Here is a 6,000-nt window from a genome sequence, read left to right as displayed (position 1 = left end):
CTAACCATTGTAATAAGAACGTGGAATAACGGCTCTTTTTTTGGTAATTTACTTAATCCAGATATCATTTATTGCGATGATGATCAAATTTTAAATTTTTAAAAGCCTAACAATCAAATCATCTGGAAGCTTTTTATTTTGGACATGGCTCTAAATGTACATTTAGAAAAATAAAAACAAAATAATTAAGAAATTGCGCATGAAAAAAAAGGGTGTACAATGTGACACAAAAATATGCATTCCATACTGAAATATGCAAACCAAACGCATACATAAGTTCAGCATAATTTATTATAATATTTTCCTAAAAATTGACTGAGTATCAAATTCTTTTTTTAAAATTTAGATTTCAGCAGCGGTAAATCAAACGCAAAATTTCAATTTAACATCAGGTCTCGATTGAACTCAAATAGTCTGAAGTCTGACAGTGACAAAGGTTAAATAACCGCGACTTCGAACATGGCTATGAGGGTATAAGTACGATTCAAAACTGAAAAATAGTTCAACTGATGCAATTCAGAATTTTTTTGACCAAATAACGTAATTTTGAGTTGAAAAAACGTATAGGACATTTTCTTAACAGGAAGAAAGAAAAACTATTAGAATGTCTGCAAATGAGTTCGATGAGAACTCAACATAGTGGTCTGAAAAGATAATAGTTCTTCAGTAATAAAGTGTAATTCTAACCCAGTGTTTCTTAAAAGGAAAAGTATTTTTTTAATCTGAAACATTTTATTTTATTTTATATCCGTCGTTGAACAGCCGACCTAATTTTGGGTTTACGACTACCAATGTTCAACTCCGTAGCCTTGTCATTTTGAACCCATCCAGAAGACTATGAAACTTCTGGATCAGTACCCCCAGAGGTATTGATTTTTTATGGCAACACGGGGGATTTTCCGACTCGACAGATTTAACGTGCATCAGTCACCATTTACTACACGGGGAGTCTTCGGCCGGCGAGGATCGAACCCTTGAACTCTTGGACATGGGTCCGTTGCTCTACCAACTAGGCTATTCCGGCCTAAGTCTGAAACATTGTCATTAAGTTGCAAAACTAAATCCCCCCCAAAACAAAAAATATTTTTAAAAAAAGGAAAAACTTTAATACCCACTGGGGTTAGGCAACAAAATATCCATGTTGTTGAAGCTAATGCCACTTGCCAATCCAGTGATCCTGTTTAATGAAACCAAGCGTATTTAAGGCAGAGTGTGCCCTTCTAGTTTTTCAGTGCCGCAATCTATGACCTACGACTTCAGCTACATACACGTCAAAACGCGTTTATAAAGTATACTCATTCATACATCCATAGATCGTAATTTTGACCTGAACGATCAATCTCCAATTCACGATCAATCTCCAAGAAGTATGATTTGTTATCGGAGCATGGAGGATTTAACGTGCACCAGTTACATTTAACAAATTATCCAATTCTTAAAAATAATTTTTCATTACAGTTTTCATTAATGAGTGTAATAAAATCATATGGATTTCTTTGATAAAACTTTGGCATTTGAAATATTTCTTCGTTCTTTTAAATAATTATAAAATGTAAATTAATGTTAATTTTTTGCATTTGGATATAAATTACCAATATATTTATATGCAAAATTTTTTATTAAATTGCATGCAAATTTTTTATAAAATTAAACGTGATATTTAATTTATGAATGGAAACAAAGCTATTAAAAAGTCCTAAAAAATCTAAGTCTTGATTTATAGTTTTACAAATTTAAACGTTACATTAATTTCATAAATATAAAATAAGAGCAAAATCCTTGCGTTAAATATAAATTTATGGCAAAAAATGAACGGTAAAATCATGAACTAATGTACTATATACATAAATTTGGTATATAAACTATAAAACATAAAACTCAGACAGTACATAAACAGACAATTATAATTGTATGACGTAATTTAATACAAGCATTAACTTACCTCCCAAGAAATAGATTTATTTAAATGAGTTCATGTAATCAAAAGATATATTTTAATAAATGGCTGGAAATCGCTAATTTAAATGATGGTGGAATAGAAATGTGAGCGTTTGTATGAGAAGATTTAGAATGTCAGAGAAAGTCTCTTGGCAAAATTACCAAAAAATAGAAAATGTCTCTCCCTACTTAGTTCCCCAAAAGCTTAATACATCTGTTTTCCTAGAAATTATAGATAATTGCCTGTTTGAGACAATTTATGAATAGATAGCCAACAAAGAGATGGTCCGACATTTTTAAAAGATGACACAGGATTCTCGAAATGCGATGAAGACTATTTCAAAATGCGAAGGACATTTTCCCATAACGTAAACTGAGGCAGCTATTTTTGAGGTATCAAATGACTCTTCTCTGGTGCTGTTTGTAAATTAAGCTATGCTTTAGAATCAATCCTAATCAGCTAAGTGCATGGAGAAAAATAATTGTGCTAAGAGAAGGATTATTGAAGGAAAGGCTAATAACACTGACAATTCTTGCAGTTTTTTAAACACTTTTTTTTAATTTTTTTAATGTATTTTAATTAATTAATTAAATTAATTTTCTTTTAATAATAATGTAATAAGTTGCACTATGTAAAAAAAGGGAGAGAAGAAAAGTAAAAGATATAGGTAAAGAGTAAAAGATATAGATATATTTTATTTTATAACCGTCGTTGAACATCCGAACTAATTGTTTTGAGTACACGACTTCTACTGTTCAACTCCGTAGCCTTGTAATTTTGAACCTAATCCAGAAGACAAGGGAACTCCTGAAACAAGCATTGGGAGAAATTTGCCTTCGTGAAAGACTTTTTGATGGAACTAACCCACATTTGCGATACATGGAGGGGGAAACCACGAAAACCTTCCACGGTTATCCTGACGGCAAGGGGACTCTAACCCATGATCTGTCCACTACAGAGGATGTTTTACGTCAGCACTGTGGGCGGTGCAAGCCGGATGCGGAATTCGTATCTACCAGCTATCGTTGGGATTCGAACCCGGCTCACCACATTGGGAGACGAGCGCTCCCCTGACCCATCACGGCTCAGATAAAGATGTAATCAAAGTAATCAAAGCAAAGAACCCTAATTTCGCAAGTACTGTGAGCGTAGGTGTATGTGGGGGGGGGGTCGGACCACTCGGAGATCACCTCCCTGGTTACGACGCCCGTGACCTAAATGAATGAAACTATTCATTTAAAGAAATTTATTGTTGCCTCTCCTCGAATTGGAAAAAAAAAAAAAAAAAACAGTGGAAGGAAGTATGAAGTTGTAGTAGTAGAACTTTGTTAACAATGGGCTATTGGCGACAGTCTGGGAAACATCCTTGAGGATGATCCGAAGACATGCCATCACGAATTTGATTATCTGCTGAAGGGATGGTTTTCCCGTTCTGGAAGTCGGACACTTCACGGTTGAGCAATTTAACTAGGACCAATACCGTGCAACCCTGGTCCCTTCGCAGGCTGATTAAAGTGGTCACCTACTCGTTTTCTGATCTACTCTTCGGTGATCTACGATTAACCGTATCTTACGATCAGACAGTTCACTGGATTGAAAGAGAATATGAATATTAAGCAGTAATTTTACTTAAGTAGTAATTTTAAACAAATTAAAGAATCACATGCTTAACATAGTCAAATTTCTTTTTAAATTTTAAGCAGATGTTAAATTAGAGTATTTATAAAGGTCACTCTCTCTATTTCAATTTTTTCACTTACATTTTTTTTTCTTTTTATACACAGCAAGTGAGGTAATTTTTTTTAGTGAAAATAAGCATGATTTGTGGAATTTAAAAGAAAAAGTGAACTTTGTTTTATAAATTTTTCTCCATGAAAAACAAAGTATGAGGCATTGCTCAATTTGTAATTTTAGGATATTTCTAAATAAATAATTACATGCCCTGTCTGTCTGGCATGTAAAGGGAGAAAATACATACTTGATCAGAATCTTTCTTGCTACGGTCTATAATATTCGATTTTCAAAGTGTGACAAACGTAGAATTATTTTCTACTTTGTTGCCAATTTTAAAAACGATGTTTTAATTTTTATTTTATTTTATCATTATCCGATATACTTTTATGTTTAATAGTGCATTCTGTGTGTGAGCATAGAATTATTATTTTTTTAAACGATTTTTAACAGATCGTTTAATATCGATTAAAAAAAGCCATAAATTCAAGATATAACATAAAAATAAAAAAAAATATCTGAAAATACAGTAGAAAAATACTACTTGCAACGGAAACTACATTCTTTATATTGATCTGATTACATTTTTATGTAAATTGGATGAAAATTGAAGAAGTTATCGAGTTCGCGTGTGTGCAAACGCTATTTAAAATCTATCATTAATGCATATTACATCTGTACGCGGCAATGCAAAATGCGATATTTTTCTTCTTTTTTTTTTAAAAAAAAAAGAGAAGGAGAAATAAGAAAAGATTGTAACTATTTACACAATTTAGATTAACATTACAAATCACATGTTCTTATGAATTTTATCTTACAATCGACGTTATTGCGAAGAAATAAACACAATTCTTTTTAATCTCATGACTTAAGTACTTTTTTTAAAAACGATTTCGTACATTAAAACAAACCTGATTTTGTGACTTGACTATAGTTTTTTTCTCTTTAGTAACAACCAATTATTTAAATCTTTTATCTACATTTTTTAAATTCGGATCGTCTATGGTACAGCTTACGATAGTATTTTATGTATTTTTTAAAGAAAAAAAAATATTTTTTTTGTAAAAAAAAATTAATGTCTAGGTAATTAACTAACATCTTTTACGATAGTTCAAAAATCTGTGCATTTAGAATATTAAATTTTTCTAAATGTAAAAAAAAAAAAAAAAAAATCATCTCTCATAAGTTCTACATAAGGGCCAAACAATTGCAACAATATTTTATAAAAAATTACACCTTTTCGGCCTTCCAATTAAGCTAGATTTTGAGTGTTCTGTCATTTAATGGGTACTTTATTTAAGTCTTTTTAAGCATTAAATGGAAAAATCATGGAGTGATCGTTGTAAATTAATGGAGATATTTCATAGTATTGGAAAACTTTGGTTTTATTCTATTGTTTAAGGCGAAATTATATTGACCCACATCAGCTTCCCTTTCCTATTTAATTTTCAAGGCCAAATATTACCTCACGTGTTGACCTCTACTCATTTTGGCGAAGTTTTACTAGACCTCTTTTGGCGCGGCTAGTAGACAAAAGCTGCAGGGCAAGTAGTAGTATGAAAAGAAAAAAAATCAAAAACTAACAACCCCTAAATCTACCATAGGATTTCGTCTGCTGTTGCGCAGCGCCCTCTAACGATTACAAACCGAAACCAGTTCTCAAATCTTCATGGTTGTTTATAATTCAAATGCTCGCCGAATCCTAACTTTTGTGACAATTGAGAATTGTTATGTCAAGTTTCGTTGATAACTCTTTAAATCTAATTGAATGTATCGCGTTGCCGTGATATGAGACGCTTGGATTAATCTTCTTGGCGCGTTTATTTGGATTTCGCTTTAACCTATGTGTGATAGTACTTAATAATCACGCCGAGCTTCTGAACCGGTGGAATTAGCTGTCGTCATAAAATAATATTTTAGGTAAGTTAAGATTGATAATATATTTTATTGATCTGCTTGATTTGAATGCATGATTAAATATATTTTGCTTTTTTTCAAGAGTACTTTTTAATTTGGCGGGAAAAATCGCTCCGATTATATCATTGATAACTATCATTTAATCGCCAATTTAAAGAGGCCTGCTCTGGGACATGTTTCTATATTTAAACGCTGACTGGGGATTGTTTTTGTTTTGGAATCAGCTCTTGCTGTTCTTGCGCACGTGGGAGTTTTATTTACAGAATTTAATTCCGATGAACTATATTTTTATTGAGAGATTTGTTGTATATTAAAATAATTGTTTTGATTTAAAAAAAATTTATCAAACCTTATTAATTATGTTTTTAAAAATTTATATGTGAAATTATTATTTTTTCATTATTTATTTGTGT

General features: G+C 31.6%; 1 protein-coding gene across 3 annotated transcripts in view; it reads left to right on the top strand.

Annotated features, from left to right (window-relative positions):
- The first annotated feature begins 5,175 nt into the window (after window positions 1-5,175).
- The window catches only part of LOC107449406 (zinc finger MIZ domain-containing protein 1), a 225,321-nt gene continuing 224,496 nt past the window's right edge, over window positions 5,176-6,000 (top strand). For 2 of the 3 annotated variants that reach the window (XM_016064919.4, XM_016064918.4), the window contains exon 1: window positions 5,176-5,590. The gene's annotated coding sequence lies outside the window, so the exon portion shown is untranslated. The remainder of the gene's footprint in view (window positions 5,591-6,000) is intronic. The other variant, XM_043052737.2, reaches the window with a different exon arrangement.

Source organism: Parasteatoda tepidariorum, chromosome 4 (assembly GCF_043381705.1).
Source record: "Parasteatoda tepidariorum isolate YZ-2023 chromosome 4, CAS_Ptep_4.0, whole genome shotgun sequence".
Taxonomy (NCBI): domain Eukaryota; kingdom Metazoa; phylum Arthropoda; class Arachnida; order Araneae; family Theridiidae; genus Parasteatoda; species Parasteatoda tepidariorum.
This window is presented reverse-complemented; position numbering and strand designations above follow the sequence as displayed.